This window comes from Hemiscyllium ocellatum, chromosome 17 (assembly GCF_020745735.1).
Source record: "Hemiscyllium ocellatum isolate sHemOce1 chromosome 17, sHemOce1.pat.X.cur, whole genome shotgun sequence".
Taxonomy (NCBI): Eukaryota; Metazoa; Chordata; class Chondrichthyes; order Orectolobiformes; family Hemiscylliidae; genus Hemiscyllium; species Hemiscyllium ocellatum.
The window spans coordinates 25,317,836-25,335,242 of NC_083417.1; positions in this window are offsets into that span (position 1 = coordinate 25,317,836).

Genomic DNA, 17,407 nt, shown 5'->3' on the forward strand with positions numbered 1-17,407 from the left:
GATAGTCAAATGGACAATGGTAACCCCATAAACTGGGGGTTAAACAAGGTTCCTTTGCTATCGTATAACAGGGCACCACTCACGAGGAGGGTTCCGCTAAAGCCACAGCTAAATAATAAGAGACTGGATGGTTAATAAAGGGAACTGTAAATAGGAAAACTGTAAATTCGATTAATTCAATCTGATCTTTGTAATGTTAAGATATGCAATGTATATATCTATGAACGACATGACAAATTGTACAGGTACCAAAGATTTATTTCTATGAATAAAGTATATTTTGAAATAAAAAAAAAGGGTGCCTTCACCATACAGTGAGACATACTGCACACTGAAAATGGGGTTATTACCATACAGTGAGACATACTGCATTCTGATAATGAGGCCTTCACCATACAGTGAGACATACTGCACTCTGATAATGGGGTCGACACCAAACCGTGAGACATACTGCACTCTGATAATGGGGCATTTACCATACAGTGAGACATACTGCACTCTGATAATGGCGATTTCACTATACAGTGAGACATTCTGCATTCTGATAATGGGGCCTTCACCTTACAGTGAGACATACTGTGCACTGATAATGGGGTTTTCACCATACTGTGATTCATACTGCACTTTGATAATGGGGTTATTACCATACAGTGAGACATACTGCTCACTGAAAATTTTTGGCTTCACCATACAGTGAGACATACTGTGCTCTGATAATGGTGCCTTCACCAAACAAAGTGACGTACTTCACTTTGATAATGGGGTTAATACCATACAGTGACACATACTGCACTCTGATAATGGGGCATTCACCATACAGTGAGACATACTGCACTCTGATAATGGGGTTATTACCATACAGTGAGACATACTGCACTCTGATAATGATGCCTTCACCATACAGTGAGACATACTGCACTCTGATAATGGTGATTTCACTATACAGTGAGACATACTGCATTCTGATAATGGGGCCTTCACCTTACAGTGAGACATACTGTGCATTGATAATGGGGCTTTCACCATACTGTGATTCGTACTGCACTCAGATAATGGGGCCTTCACCATACTGTGAGACATACTGTGCTCTGATAATGGTGCCTTCACCAAACAAAGTGACGTACTGCACTGTGATAATGGGGTTATTACCATACAGTGAGACATACTGCACTCTGATAATGGTGCCTTCACCATACAGTGAGACCTACTGCACTCTGATAGTGGTGCCTTCACCATACAGTGAGACATACTGCACTCTGATAATGGGGTTATTACCATACAGTGAGACATACTGTGCTTTGATAATGGGGTTATTACCATACAGTGAGACATACTGTGCCCTGACAATGGTGCCTCCACCAGTGAGACATACTGCACTCTGATAATGGGGCCTTCACCATACAGTGAGACATACTGCACTCTGACAATGGGCTCGACACCAAACCGTGAGACATACTGCACTCTGATAATGGGGCATTCACCATACAGTGAGACATACTGCACTCTGATAATGGGGTCGACACCAAACCATGAGACATACTGCACTCTGATAATGGTGCTTCACCATACAGTGAGACATACTGCACTCTGATAATGGGGTCGACACCAAACCGTGAGACATACTGCACTCTGGTAAAGAGGCATTCACCATACAGTCAGACATACTGCACTCTGATAATGGGGTTATTACCATACAGTGAGACATACTGCTCTCTGATAATGGTGCCTTCACCATACAGTGAGACATACTGCACTCTGATAATGGTGATTTCACTATACAGTGAGACATACTGCATTCTGATAATGGGGCCTTCACCCTACAGTGAGACTTACTTTGCATTGATAATGGGGATTTCACCATTCTGTGATTCGTATTGCACTCAGATAATGGGGCCTTCACCATACTGTGAGACATACCGCTCACTGATAATTTTTGGCTTCACCATACAGTGAGACATACTGTGCTCTGATAATGGTGCCTTCACCAAACAAAGTGACGTACTGCACTTTGATAATGGGGTTATTACCATACAGTGAGACATACTGCACTCTGATAATGGAGCCTTCACCATACAGTGAGACATACTGCACTCTGATAATGGGGTTATTACCATACAGTGAGACATACTGCTCTCTGATAATGGTGCCTTCACCATACAGTGAGACATACTGCACTCTGATAATGGGGTCGACACCAAACCGTGAGACATACTGCACTCTGATAATGGTGCCTTCACCATACAGTGAGACATACTGCACTCTGATAATGGGGCCTTCACCATACTGTGAGACATACAGCTCACTGATAATTTTTGGCTTCACCATACAGTGAGACATACTGTGCTCTGATAATGGTGCCTTCACCAAACAAAGTGACGTACTGCACTTTGATAATGGGGTTATTACCATACAGTGAGACATACTGCGCTCTGATAATGGGGTTATTACCATACAGTGAGACATACTGCACTCTGATAATGGCGATTTCACTATACAGTGAGACATACTGTGCACTGATAATGGGGCTTTCACCATACTGTGATTCATACTGCACTCAGATAATGGGGCCTTCACCATACTGTGAGACATACTGCTCACTGATAATTTTTGGCTTCACCATACAGTGAGACATACTGCACTCTGATAATGGGGTCGACACCAAACCGTGAGACATACTACACTCTGATAATGGTGCCTTCACCAAACAGTGACACATACTGCTCTCCAAAAACAGGAAGAGAAAATCCTGCCAGGCCCCAAAGCCTCCCAGCAAAGTGGGAAAAGACAGCTGCATGAGGGAGAGACGGCCGGCTCTTCGGATGGGGAAGACGGGCGCAAAGAAGGTCATCACCACCAGAAGAAGAGACAGAGTGCTGTAGATAAAGAGGAGGGCATTTCATCCCAACTAGGAAACAACGGACCCCCCAAAGTCCACCCTCCACACAGTGAGAACCAGGGGGTACCCACTGCCCCACAACTACAGGTAACTGAAAGCTGTGATCCTCTGACAGTCCCATTGCCAGACACAGAACTGGACGGTGCGGACCCTTGTCTTGGCTCAATGACACCAGAGTGGGTAAATGACCCCAGTAAGGAGCTGGATAGCTACCTCAGCCCAACGAAGGTCCAGCAGTTCGAGCTCACCATGGGGATGCAGACAGCTACCCCAGAGACAGGACAGTCAAATGGACAATGGTAACCCCATAAACTGGGGGTTAAACAAGGTTCCTTTTCTATCGTATAACAGGGCACCCACTCACTAGGTGGGTTCCGCTAAAGCCACAGCTAAATAATAAGAGACTGGATGGTTAATAAAGGGAACTGTAAATAGGAAAACTGTAAATTCGATTAATTCAATCTGTTCTTTGTAATGTTAAGACTTGCAATGTATATATCTATGAACGATATGACAAATTGTACAGCTACCAAAGATTTATTTCTATGAATAAAGTATATTTTGAAATAAAAAAAAAGGGTGCCTTCACCATACGGTGAGACATACTGCACACTGAAAATGGGGTTATTACCATACTGTGAGGCATACTGCACTCTGATAATGGTGCCTTCACCATACAGTGAGACATACTGCACTCTGATAATGGCGATTTCACTATACAGTGAGACATACTGCATTCTGATAATGGGGCCTTCACCTTACAGTAAGACATACTGTGCACTGATAATGGGGCTTTCACCGTACTGTGATTCATACTGCACTCAGATAATAGGGCCTTCACCATACAGTGAGACATACTGCTCACTGATAATTTTTGGCTTCACCATACAGTGAGACATACTGTGCTCTGATAATGGTGCCTTCACCAAACAAAGTGACGTACTGCACTTTGATAATGGGGTTATTACCATACAGTGAGACATACTGCACTCTGATAATGGAGCCTTCACCATACAGTGAAACATACTGCACTCTGATAATGGCGATTTCACTATTCAGTGAGACATACTGCATTCTGATAATGGGGCCTTCACCTTACAGTGAGACATACTGTGCCCTGATAAAGGGGCTTTCACCATACTGTGATTCATACTGCACTCAGATAATGAGGCCTTCACCATACAGTGAGACATACTGCACTCTGATAATGGGGCCTTCACCATACAGTGAGACATACTGCACTCTGATAATGGGGCCTTCACCATACTGTGAGACATACTGCACTCTGATAATGGGGTCGACACCAAATCGTGAGACATACTGCTCTCTGATAATGGTGCCTTCACCATACAGTGAGACATACTGCACTCTGACAATGGGGCCATTTCCTTGCAGTGAGACATACTGCACTCTGATAATGGACACTTCACCATACAGTGAGACATACTGCACTCTGATAATGGGGTCGACACCAAACCGTGAGACATACTGCACTCTGATAATGGACACTTCACCATACTGTGAGACATATTGCTCTCTGATAATTTTTGGCTTCACCATACGGTGAGACATACTGCACTCTGATAATGGTGTCTTCATTATACAGTGCGACATACTGCACTCTGATAATGGGCACTTCACCATACAGTGAGACATACTGCACTCTGATAATGGAGCCTTCTCCATACAATGAGACATACTGCGCTCTGATAATGGGGCTTTCACCATACAGTAGACATATTGCTCTCTGATAATTTTTGGCTTCACCATACAGTGAGACATACTGCGCTCTGATAATGGGGTCATTACCATACAATGAGACATACTGCATTCTGATAATGGGGTCATTACCATACAGTGAGACATACTGCACTCTGATAATGGGGTTGACACCAAACCGTGAGACATACTGCACTCTGATAATGGGGCCATTACCTCACAGTGAGACATACTGTGCACTGATAATGGGGCCATTACCATACAGTGAGACATACTGCACTCTGATAATGGGGCCTTCACCATACTGTGAGACATACTGTGCTCTGATAATGGGGTTATTACCATACAATGAGACATACTGCATTCTGATAATGGGGGCTTCACCATACTGTGAGACATACTGCGCTCTGATAATGGGGCATTCACCATACTGTGAGACATACTGCACTCTGATAATGGGCACCTCACCATACAGTGAGACATACTGCACTCTGATAATGGAGCCTTCTCCATACAATGAGACATACTGCGCTCTGATAATGGGGCTTTCACCATACAGTAGACATATTGCTCTCTGATAATTTTTGGCTTCACCATACAGTGAGACATACTGCGCTCTGATAATGGGGTCATTACCATACAATGAGACATACTGCATTCTGATAATGGGGTCATTACCATACAGTGAGACATACTGCACTCTGATAATGGGGTTGACACCAAACCATGAGACATACTGCACTCTGATAATGGGGCCATTACCTCACAGTGAGACATACTGTGCACTGATAATGGAGCCATTACCATACAGTGAGACATACTGCACTCTGATAATGGGGCCTTCACCATACTGTGAGACATACTGTGCTCTGATAATGGGGTCATTACCATACAATGAGACATACTGCATTCTGATAATGGGGGCTTCACCATACAGTGAGACAGACTGCGCTCTGATAATGGGGCATTCACCATACTGTGAGACATACTGCACTCTGATAATAGAGCCTTCTCCACACAATGAGACATACTGCGCTCTGATAATGGGGCTTTTACCATACAGTGAGACATATTGCTCTCTTATAATTGGGGCTTCACCATACTTTTTTTAATTTCAAAAATATACTTTATTCATAAAATACTTTGATGATCTATACAAGTGGATATGCTATACATATGTAAACATTTCATTTCTTTGCATACTAAAACAGAGTAATCGTTCCTATTTACAGGTCTGTACAATTACATTTTTTAGCCGAGGCGTCAGCAGAGCCCAAATGACTGAGTGGGCCCCTGTTCTTCTTTAGGCAGGCAGATGTTACATGGTGGTCTTTCCCCACCGCGCCTTGGCGGCAGTTGCCCCAAGCTTCAGCGCGTCCCTCAACACGTAGTCCTGGACCTTGGAATGTGCCAGTCTGCAACACTCAGTCGGGGTCAACTCCTTCAGCTGGAAGATCAACAGGATTCGGACCGCCCAGAGAGCGTCCTTCACCGAGTTGATGATCCTCCAAGCACAGTTTATGTTCATCTTGGTGCGCGTCCCGGGGAACAGGCCGTAGAGCACGGAGTCCCACGTCACAGCGCTGCTCGGGACGCACCTCGACAAACACCACTGCATTCCTCTTCAGACTTCTGCGTAGGCACATTCCAGAAGGAGGTGGGTGACAGTCTCGTTTCCCCCCCGCAGCCGCTTCAAGTCCAGGTGTGCATAAAGGATCTCACAGGCAGAGCCCTTCTCACCACCAGCTAAGCCATGTCTTGCTGCTTGTTGGAAAGTTCTGGCGATGAGGCATTCTGCCAAATGGCTTTGAAGTCTGCTCAGGGAACTGTATGATAGGATCCGCCCTCTCCTTTTCCCTAAGGGTCTCGAGGATACTACGTGCTTACCACTTTCTGATGGACTTGTGTTCAAAGGTGTTTCTCTTCATAAACTTCTCCACGAAGGACAGGTGATACGGAATGGTCCAACTACTCGGAGCATTCCGCGGCAGCGAGGCCAGGCCCATCCTTCGCAACACTGGGGACAGGTAGAACCTCAGTACGTAATGACACTTGGTGTTTGCGTACCGGGGATCCACGCACAGCTTGATGCAGCCACACACAAAGGTGGCCATCAGGGTGAGGGTGGCATTGGGTATATTTTTCCCCCATTGCCCAGATCGGACCCAACCCATCTTTGATCTCCATATAAATTGCAAGATGGCCCAGGTGACTGCAGCGGCACAGGTTCTGGGAATAGGCCAGACCTGTGCCACGTATAATAGCAACGACAGTGCCTCACACCTGATGACCAGATTTTTTCCCGCGATGGAGAGCGACCGTAGCTTCCATCTGCCCAGATTCTGCCTCACTTTGCTGATACGCTCCTCCCAAGACTTGGCACACGCCCCAGCCCCCCTGAACCAAATACCCAGCACCTTCAGGTGGCTGGTCCTGACGGTGAAGGGGATTGAGGATTGGTCGGCCCAGTTCCCGAAGAGCATGGCCTCGCTCTTGCCTCAGTTTACCTTGGCCCCCGAGGCCCGTTCATCTGGTCACATATGCACATGAATCTGCGCACGGACAGCGGATCCGAGCAGAAAACGGTGACGTCATCCATGTACAGGGAGGCCTTAACCTGCAGGTCCCCGCTGTCAGGAATAGTCACCCCTCTCAGGCTCGCATCCTTCCTGATGGACTCGGCAAATGGCTCTATGCAGCACACAAACTAGGCAGGAGAGAGAGGGCAGCCCTGCCTGACTCCAGATCTGACTGGGAAGCTATCTGATTCCCACCCATTGATTGAGACTGCACTGACAATGTTGGTATAGAGCAGTCTGATGCAATTGCAGATTCCCTCCCCAAAGCCCATTTTGGAGAGAACATCTCTCATATACCTGTGTGATATCCTGTCAAAGGCTTTCTCCTGGTCCAGGCTGATCAGGCAGACATCCAACCCTCCGTCCTGCACGTAGGCGATCGCATCCCTGAAGAGTGCGAGACTCTCAGCAATCTTCCCGCCCGGCACAGCACAGGTTTGGTCAGGATGAATCACCGACCCCAGAGCAGACCTGACCTGGTTGGCGATTACCTTTGACAGAATTTTGTAATCCGCATTCAACAGTGAGATTGGTCTCCAATTTTTGAGTTCCTCCCTCTCCCCCTTCCACTTGTAGATGAGGGTGATGATGCCTTTCCTCATGGATTCACTTATAGTACCTGCCCGAAGCATACTGACGTTCAACTCCAGCATGTCCTGGCCAATCAAGTCCCACAGAGCGGAATAGAGCTCGACTGGTAAGCCGTCGCTTCTGGATGTTTTATTCTTTTCGAAGGACTCGAGGGCCTTGGTCAGCTCGTCCAGAGATAGCGGCTGGTCCAGCCTCTCGCGTGTTTTGTTGTCTAAGACCTCCATGATAGAGGACAGGAATGACTGTGAGGCCACACTGTCGGTCGGCTTCGCGTCATACAGACTGGCATTGAAGGATTTGTTGATCCTCATGACGTCAGCCTGAGATGACGTTATCGAGCCATCTTCTTCCTTCAGGCTGCTGAGCACAGAGCTCTCTTTGTGCACCTTCTGGAAGAAGAAACGTGAGCACATCTCATCCTGCTCCACCGAGCGGACCCTGGACCGGAAAATTATCTTGGAAGCCTCCGAGGCAAAGAGCACAGCTTGCTGGCCCTTCACCTCCTTGAAGTCCTCCGTGACATCGACCCCCATCGTCTGCAGCAGGAGCAACTTCTGCATACTTTCCTGGAGCTGGGACAGTTTTCCCCGCCTCTCTCTCGCCTCCTGAATACCTTTGAGGATGAAGAACCTCTTGATGTTCCCTTTTAATATTTCCCACCAGTTCACTGGCGACTCAAAGAGGGGCTTCACGGTTCTCCAACCTGCATAGTCCCTCTTGAGTTCCTCAATGTTTCCGGGGTCAACAGCTTTGTGTTCAGCTTCCACGTTCCCTTACCCGCCCGCTGCTCGTCCTGTAGGTGGCAGTCGGCCAGCAGGAGGCAGTGGTCAGAGAAGAACACCGGCTTGACGTCAGTGGATTTGACCGAGAGCGTTCGCCATTACCTTACAGTGAGACATACTGCACTCTGATAATGGGGCCTTCACGATACGGTGAGACATACTGCACTCTAATAATGGGATCATTATCTTACAGTGAGACATACTGCACTCTGATAATGGGGCTTTCACCATACAGTGGGACATACTGCGCTCTGATATTGGGGGCTTCACCATACAGTGAGACATACTGCACTCTGATAATGGGGCCATTACCTTACAGTGAGACATACTGCACTTTGATAATCGGGGCTTCACCATCCAGTGAGACATACTGCACTCTGATAAAAGGGGGACAAGACCTCATGATGCCTCAACATTTATCCTTATCTTGTGCTCCAATTTGGTGTAGGTACTGCACATTGAGTGACCATCCAAAGTCAGCAGTAAATGAAAGAGTCCCTGCCAAGGAACACCACCCATACCAACCATTAAATTTCACACTGAATTCAGTACAGATCCTCGCAAAACTTTACATGATGGATGAGGACTTGAGCTTACATGACTCAGGCAGAACCCTTGGATTGATTCTCCTTCAGCCAAGCGGCCATTTGTAACATCATTGCTAGTAATTTTCTTACTGTTGAGAAGTCCATAATCAAGTTCTAAATACCAACGACTTGTACCAATGGGCTTTGACCAACATATGACCCCTAAGCATCTTCACTTTGGAGACATAGCAAATAGATAATGCAATGTTTACAAATCAAACATATCTGCTCTTGGCTGTTGGCTGCTCCATGTTTTTATCGCTACAATGTCATAAGACCATCAGACATAGGAGTGGACGTAAGGCCATTTGGCCCATCGAGTCCACTCTGCCATTTAATCATGGCTGATGGGCATTTCAACTCCTCTTACCCACACTCTCCCCATAGCCATTAATTCCTTGCGAGATCAAGAATTTATCAATCTCTGCCTTGGAGACATTTAACGTCCTGACCTCCACTGCGCTCCATGGTCTACCTTTGACTGAAATGTCTCCTCATTTCCATTCTAAATTGACCCCCTCTCCTTCCCACAAATTCTAGTCTCCCTGCTTAACGAAAACAACTTCCCAGCATCCACCCTTTCTAAGCCATGCATTATCTTGCAAGTTTCTATTTGATCTCCCCTCAATTTTTTCAACTCTAATGAATACAATCCCAGGATCCTCTGCCGTTCATTGTATGTTAGGCCTACTATTCCAGGGATCATCCATGTGAACCTTAGCTAGACATTCTCCAGTGCCAGTATGTCCTTCCTGAGGTGTGGGGCCCAAAACTGAACACAATATTCTCAATGAGGCCTAACTGGAGCGTCATAAAGTCTCAGAAGCACTTAAATGACATTCACATTCTTAATCACGAACTCGACATGCGAGTTAGCCTAACTTGCCATGATATCCTCTGTTCCTGGTATGGTGTTCTCTCTGCTCAGTGTGGTATCCTCTTGCTCAGTTTGGTATTCTCTCTGCTCAGTGTGGTATGCCCACTCCTGGGTGTGGCATTATCTTGGCTCGGTGTGGTGTCCTCTCTGCTTCATGTGGTGCCCTCTCTGCTCGGTGTGGGATTCTCTCTGCTCGGTGTGGTATTCTCTCTGCTCATAGTGCTATTCTCTCTGCTTGGTGTAGTGCCCTCTCTGCTCAGTGCAGTGCCCTCTCTGCTCGGTGCGTTGTCCTCTTTGCTCGGTGTGGGGTACTCTCTGCTCGGTGCATTGTCCTCTCTGCTCGGTGCGTTGTCCTCTCTACTCAGTGTGGGGTACTCTCTGCTCGGTGTGGTATCCTCTCTGCTCGGTGTGGTGTCCTCTCTGCTCGGTGTGGTGTTCTCTCTGCTCGGTGTGGTGTTCTCTCTGCTTGTTGTGGTATTCTCTCTGCTCGGTGTGGTGTTCTCTCTGCTCGTTGTGGTATTCTCTCTGATCGGTGTGGTATTCTCTCTGCTCGGTGTGGTGTACTCTTTGCTCGGTGTGGTGTACACTTTGCTCGGTGTGGTGTATTCTCAGCTCGGAGTGGTGTATGCTCTACTCAGTGTGGTGTACACTCTGCTCGGTATGGAGTATTCTTTGCTCGGTGTGGTATTCTCTCTGCTCAGTGTGGTGTCCTCTCTGCTCGGTGCGGTATTGTCTCTGCTCGGTGTGGTATTCTCTCTGCTCGGTGCCGTATTGTCTCTGCTCGGTGTGGTATTCTCTCTGCTCGGTGCGGTATTCTCTCTGCTCGGTGTGGTGTTCTCTCTGCTCTGTGTGGTATTGTCTCTGCTCATGTGGTATTCTCTCTGCTCAGTGTGGTGTACTCTCTGCTCAGTGTGGTGTTCTCTCTGCTCAGTGTGGTGTTCTCTCTGCTCAGTTTGGCGTACGCTTGGCTCAGTGTGGCATTCTCTCCGCTCGGTGTGGTGTACTCTCTGCTCGGTGTGGTATTTTCTCTGCTGTGTAGTGTCCTCTCTGCTTGGTGTGGTGTCATCTCTAGTCGGTCTGGTGCCCTCTCTGCTCAGTGTAGTATTCTCTCTGCTCGGTGTGGTATTCTCTCTGCATGGTTGGTGTCCTCTCTGTTCGATGTGGTGTTCTCTCTGCTCGGTGTGGTATTCTCTCTGCTCAGTGTGGTGTCCTCTCTGCTCGGTGTGGTGTCCTTCCCAATCGGTGTAGTATTCTCTCTGCTCGGTGTGCTATCCTCTCTGCTAGATGTGGTGTCATCTCTAGTCGGTCTGGTGCCCTCTCTGCTCGGTGTGATATTCTCTCTGCAAGGTTTGTGTCCTCTCTGCTCGGTGTGGTGTCCTCGCTGCTCGGTGTGGTATGCTCTCTGCTAGATGTGGTGTCATCTCTAGTCGGTCTGGTGTCCTCTCTGCTCGGTGTGATGTTCTCTCTGCTCGTTGTGGTATTTTCTCTTCACCCTGTGGTATTGTCTCTGCTCAGTGTGGTGTCCTCTCTGCTCAGTGTGTTGTCCTCTCTGCTCAGTGTGTTGTTCTCTCTGCTCGGTGTGGTATTCTCTCTGCTCGGTGTGGTATTCTCTCTGCTCAGTGTGTTGTTCTCTCTGCTCGGTGTGGTATTCTCTCTGCTCGGTGTGGTATTCTCTCTGCTCGGTGTGGTGTCCTCTCTGCTGGATGTGGTATTGTCTCTGCTCATTGTGGTGTCCTCTCTACTCGGTGTGGTGTTTTCTCTGCTCGGTGTCGTATTCCTCTCTGCTCAGTGTGGTGTACTCTCTGCTCAGTGTGATGTTCTCTCTGCTCAGATGTTCTCTCTCTACACCCCGTTTGGTGTAGTATTCTCTCTGCTCGGTGTGGTGTCCTCCCCGTTCGGTGTAATATTCTCTCTGCTCGGTGTGGTATCCTCTCTGCTCGGTGTGGTGTTATCTCTGCTTGGTGTGGTATTCTCTCTGCTCGATGTGGTATTCACTCTGCTCGGTGTGGTGTCTTCTCTGCTCAGTGTGGTGTCCTCCCCGTTCGGTGTAGTATTCTCTCTGCTTAGTGTGGTGTTCTCTCTGCTTGGTGTGGTATTCTCTCTGCTCAGTGTGGTGTACTCTCTGCTTGGTGTGGTGTCCTCTCTGCTCAGTGTGGTATTCCCTCTGCTCGGTGTGGTGTCCTCTCTTCTCGGTGTGGTAATCTCTCTTCTCTGTGTGGTGTACTCTCTGCTCATTGTAGTGTCCTCTCTGCTCAATTTGGTGTCCTCTCTTCTCGGTGTGGTGTCCTCTCTTGTCGGTATGATGTCCACTCTGCTCGATGTCGTCTCCTCTCTGCTCAGTGTGGTAACCTATCTGCTCGATGTGGTACTCACTCTGCTCGGTGTGGTATTCTTTCTGCTCATAGTGCTATTCTCTCTGCGCGGTGTGGTATTTTCCCTGCTGAGTGTGGTGTTCTCTCTGCTTGGTGTGGTATTCTGTCTGCTCGGTGTGGTATTCTCTCTGCTCAGTGAGGTATACTCTCTGCTCGGTGTGGTGTTTTCTCTGCTTGGTGAGGTATTCTCTCTGCTCGATGTGGTGTACTCTGCTCGGTGTGGTAAGCTCTCTGCGCGGTGTGGTATTCACTCTGCTCGGTTTGATATTGTCTCTGCTTAGTATGGTGTCCTCTCTGCTCGGTGTGGTGTCCTCTCTGCTCGGTGTGGTGTCCTCCCCGTTTGGTGTAGTATTCTCTCTGCTCGGTGTGGCGTCCTCCCCGTTCGGTGTAGTATTCTCTCTGCTCGGTTTGGTATCCTCTCTGCTAGATGTGGTGTCATCTCTATTCGGTCTCGTGCCCTCTCTGCTCGGTGTGGTATTTTCTCTGCATGGTTGGTGTCCTCTCTGCTCGTTGTGGTATTTTCTCTTCACCCTGTGGTATTGTTTCTGCTCAGTGTGGTGTCCTCTCTGCTCAGTGTGTCGTTCTCTCTGCGTGGTGTGGTATTCTCTCTGCTCGGTGTGGTATTTTCTCTTCTCCCTGTGGTATTCTCTCTGCTCGATGTGGTGTTCTCTGTTCTCGGTATGGTGCCCACTCTACTCGGTGTGGTATTCTCTCTGCTCGGTGTGGTATTGTCTCTGATTGGTGTGGTATCCTCTCTGCTCGATGTGGTATTGTCTCTGCTCGGTGTGGTGTCCACTCTACTTGGTGTGGTGTTCTCTCTGCTCGGTGTGGTATTCTGTCTGCTCGGTGTGGTGTACTCTCTGCTCAGTGTGGTGATATCTCTGTTCGGTGTGGTGTCCTCTCTGCTCAATGTGGTATTCCCTCTGCTCGGTGTGGTGTTCTCTCTGCTCGATGTGGTGTACTCTCTGCTTGGTGTGGTATTCTCTCTGCTCAGTGTGGTGTACTCTCTGCTCGGTGTGGTATTCTCTCTGCTCAGTCTGGTGTATGCTTGGCTCAGTGTGGCATTCTCTCTGCTCGGTGTGATATTCTCTCTCTGCTCGGTGTGGTATTCTCTCTGCTCGATGTGATATTCTCTCTGCTTGGTGTGGTTTTCTCAGTGCTCGTTGTGGTATTTTCTCTTCTCCCTGTTGTATTCCCTCTGCTCGGTGTGGTATTGTCTCTGCTCATTGTGGTGTCCTTTCTACTCGGTGTGGTGTTTTCTCTGCTCGGTGTCGTATTCCCTCTGCTCGGTGTGGTGTACTTTCTGCTCAGTGTGGTATTCACTCTGCTCAGTGTGGTAACCTTTTTGCTCATAGTGCTATTCTCTCTGCGCGGTGTGGTATTCTCTCTGCTCAGTGTGGTGTCCTCTCTGCTCGGTGTGGTATTCAATCTGCTCAATGTGGAGTCCTCCCTGCTCGGTGTGGTATTCTCTTTGTTCGGTGTGGTATTCTCTATACCCAATGTGGTGACCTTTCCACTTGGTGTGGTATTCTCTGTGCTCAGTGTGGTGTACTCTCCGCTCAATGTGGTATTCAATCTGCTCAATGTGGTGTCCTCTCTGCTCAGTGTGGTATTCTCTCTGCTCGGTGTGGTGTACTCTCTGCTCGGTGTGGTATTCACTCTGCTCAATGTGGTAGTCACTCTGTTCAGTGTGGTGTTCTTTCTGCTAGTAGTGCTATTTTCAGTGCCCGGTGTGGTGTTCTCTCTGCCCGTTGTGGTATCCTCTCTGCTCAGTCTGATGTACGCTTGGCTCAGTGTGGCATTCTCTCTGCTCAGTGTGGTGTCATCTCTAGTCGGTCTGGTGCCCTCTCTGCTCGGTGTGGTGTTCTCTCTGCTCGGTGTCGTGACCTCACTGCTTGATGTAGTATTCAGTCTGCTCAGTGTGGTATTCTTACTGCTTGATGTGGTATTCTTTCTGCTCATAGTGCTAGTCTCTCTGCTCCGTGTGGTACTCTCTCAGTTTGGTGAGGTATTCTCACTGCTCAGTGTGGTGTACTCTCTGTTCGGTGTGGTATTCTGTCTGCTCGGTGTGGTATTCTCTCTGCTCACTGTATTATTCTCTCTGCTCGGTGTGGTGTTCTCTCTGCTCGGTGTGGTATTCTGATTGCTCGGCGGTATTGACTCTGCTCAGTGTGGTATTCTTTCTGCTTGATGTGGTATTCTTTCTGCTCATAGTGCTAGTCTCTCTGCTCCGTGTGGTACTCTCTCAGTTTGGTGAGGTATTCTCACTGCTCAGTGTGGTGTACTCTCTGCCCGGTGTCGGGTATTCTCTGCTCAGTGTGGTGTTCTCTCTGCTCGGTGTGGTATTCTCTGTGTTTGGTTTGATGTCCTCTCGGCTCCATGTGGTGTCCTCTCTGCTCAGTGTGATGTCCTCTCTGCTCGGTGTGGTGTCCTCTCTGCTCGCTGTGGTAGTCTCTCTACTCGGTGTGGTGTGCTCTCTGCTCGGTGTGGTGTTCTCTCTACTCGGTGTGGTGTCCTCTCTGTTCGGTGCGGTGTCCTCGCTGCTCAGTGTGGTGTCCTCTCTGCTCAGTGTGGTGTCCTCTCTGCTCGCTGTGGTAGTCTCTCTACTCGGTGTGGTGTGCTCTCTGCTCGGTGTGGTGTTCTCTCTACTCAGTGTGTTGTCCTCTCTGCTCGGTGTGGTATTCTCTCTGTTCAGTGTGGTATTCTCTCTGCTCGGAGTGGTATTCTCTTTGCTCGGTGTGGTATTCTCTCTGCTCGGTGTGGTATACTCTCTGCTCGGTCTGGTATTCTCTCTGCTCCGTGTGGTAATCTCTCTGCTCAGTGTGGTATTCTCCCTGCTCGGTGTGGTATTCTCTCTGCTTGGTGTGGTATTCTCTCTGCTCCGTGTGGTAATCTCTCTGCTCAGTGTGGTATTCTCTCTGCTCTGTGTGGTATTCTCCCTGCTCGGTGTTGTATTCTCTCTGCTCTATGTTGTATTCTTCTGCTCCGTGTGGTATTCTCTCTGCTCGGTGTGGTGTTCTCACTGCTCGGTGTGGTATTCTCTTTGCTCTGTGTGTTATTCTCTCTGCTCAGTGTAGTTTTCTCTCTGCTCAGTGTGGTGTTTTCTCTGCTCGATGTGGTATTCTTTCTGCTAATAGTGCTATTCTCTCTGCTCCATGTGGTATTCTCTCAGTTCGGTGAGGTATTCCCTCTGCTCAGTGTGGTGTACTCTCTGCTCAGTGTTGCGTCCTTTCTGCTCAGTGTGGTCATTCTGCTCGGTCTAGTATTCTCTTTGCTTGGTGTGGGGTACTCTCTGCTCAGTGTGGTATTCTCTCTGCTCAGTGTGGTATTCTCTCTGCTCGATGTGGTATTCTTCTGCTCACTGTGTTATTCTCTCTGCTCGTTGTGGTATTCTCTCTGCTCGGTGTGGTATTCTCTCTGCTCACTGTGTTATTCTCTCTGCTCGGTGTGGTGTTCTCTCTGCTTGGTGTGGTATTCTCTCTGCTCACTGTGTTATTCTCTCTGCTCGGTGTGGTGTTCTCTATGCTCGGTGTGGTATTCTGATTGCTCGGCGGTATTGACTCTGCTCAGTGTGGTATTCTCTCTGCTCGGTGTGATAATCTCTCTGCTCAGTTTGGTATTCTCTCTGCTCAGTGTGGTACTCTCTCTGCTCGGTGTGGTAATCTCTCTGCTCAGTGTGGTAATCTCTCTGCTCGGTGTGGTATTCTCTCTGCTCAGTGTGGTATTCTCTCTGCTCGGTGTGGTAATCTCTCTGCTCAGTGTGGTAATCTCTCTGCTCGGTGTGGTATTCTCTCTGCTCTGTGTGGTATTCTCTCTGCTCTGTGTGTTATTCTCTCTGCTCATAGTGCTATTCTCTCTGCTCCGTGTGGTATTCTCTCAGTTCGGTGAGGTATTCCCTCTGCTCAGTGTGGTGTACTCTCTGCTCAGTGTTGCGTCCTTTCTGCTCAGTGTGGTCATTCTGCTCGGTCTGGTATTCTCTTTCCTTGGTGTGGGGTACTCCCTGCTCAGTGTGGCATTCTCGATGCTCAGTGTGGTATTCTCTCTGCTCGGTGTGGTATTCTTCTGCTCCGTGTGGTAACCTCTCTGCTCGGTGTGGTATTCTCTCTGCTCGGTGTGTTATTCTCTCTGCTCACTGTGTTATTCTCTCTGCTTGTTGTGGTATTCTCTCTGCTCGGTGTGTTATTCTCTCTGCTCACTGTGTTATTCTCTCTGCTCGGTGTGGTATTCTCTCTGCTCACTGTGTTATTCTCTCTGCTCGGTGTGGTGTTCTCTCTGCTCGGTGTGGTATTCTGATTGCTCGGCGGTATTGACTCTGCTCAGTGTGGTATTCTCTCTGCTCGGTGTGATAATCTCTCTGCTCAGTTTGGTATTCTCTCTGCTCAGTGTGGTACTCTCTCTGCTCGGTGTGGTAATCTCTCTGCTCGGTGTGGTATTCTCTTTGCTCTGCGTGGTATTCTCTCTGCTCTCTGTGGTATTCTCTCTGCTCAGTTTGGTATTCTCTCTGCTCAGTGTGGTATTCTCTCTGCTCGGTGTGGTATTCTGATTGCTCGGCGGTATTGACTCTGCTCAGTGTGGTATTCTCTCTGCTCTGTGTGGTATTCTCTCTGCTCTGTGTGTTATTCTCTCTGCTCATAGTGCTATTCTCTCTGCTCTGTGTGGTATTTTCTCAGTTGGGTGAGGTATTCTCTCTGTTCAGTGTGGTGTACTCTCTGCTCGGTGTGGTATTCGCTCTGCTCAGTCTGGTGTCCTCTCTTCCTCTCTGCTTGGTGTGGTGTGCTCTCTGCCCGGTGTGGTGTCATCTCCAGTCGGTGTGGTATTCACTCTGCTCAGTGTGGTGTCCTCTCTTCTCGGTGTGTTATTCTCTCTTCTCGGTGTGGTATTCTCTCTTCTCGGTGTGGTGTCCTCTCTGCTCAGTGTGGTATTCTGTCTGCTCGGCGTGGTATTCTCTCTTCTCAGTGTGGTGTCCTCTCTGCTCGGTGTGGTATTCTCCCTTCTCGGTGTGGT